The sequence below is a fragment of the Buceros rhinoceros genome, unplaced genomic scaffold, assembly GCF_000710305.1.
Source record: "Buceros rhinoceros silvestris isolate BGI_N320 unplaced genomic scaffold, ASM71030v1 scaffold38826, whole genome shotgun sequence".
In the NCBI taxonomy this organism is placed as follows: Eukaryota; Metazoa; Chordata; class Aves; order Bucerotiformes; family Bucerotidae; genus Buceros; species Buceros rhinoceros.
The window spans coordinates 23,462-23,850 of record NW_010420075.1 but is presented as its reverse complement, the minus strand read 5'-3'; positions in this window follow the sequence as shown (position 1 = coordinate 23,850).

The following is a 389-nucleotide window of genomic DNA, read 5'->3' as shown; positions in this document are numbered from 1 at the left end:
TCTTAAAGTTGTTAGCTAAAAATTCTAGTGTACCAAAGCAGGGACAATTCACAAACACGGCGGTACAGGGCCGTGCATGGGTCTGTATTACAATCCACTGACCACAAGTCCAGCAAAAGAGATTCCTGGTTTCCCCTCCACCAGCTGCTCATTTCTGCATGTTCGTCACAGATCACCATCTGTTCCAATTTGCTGATTCAGTGTTTGGATGGTTGTGCTCTATACTAGACCTTGTATCAGTTTTGAAAGCAAAACCAACAAAAAATGAACCTTGTTTCTACTTTTTCCTCAGTTACTATTTTTAAACCGGGAAGTTCTGCTTTGAGACACAACCAAAATAGAGCACTGATTAGAAGAAAAGAATAAAGGGGCCAAGAATAAGCAGGAAT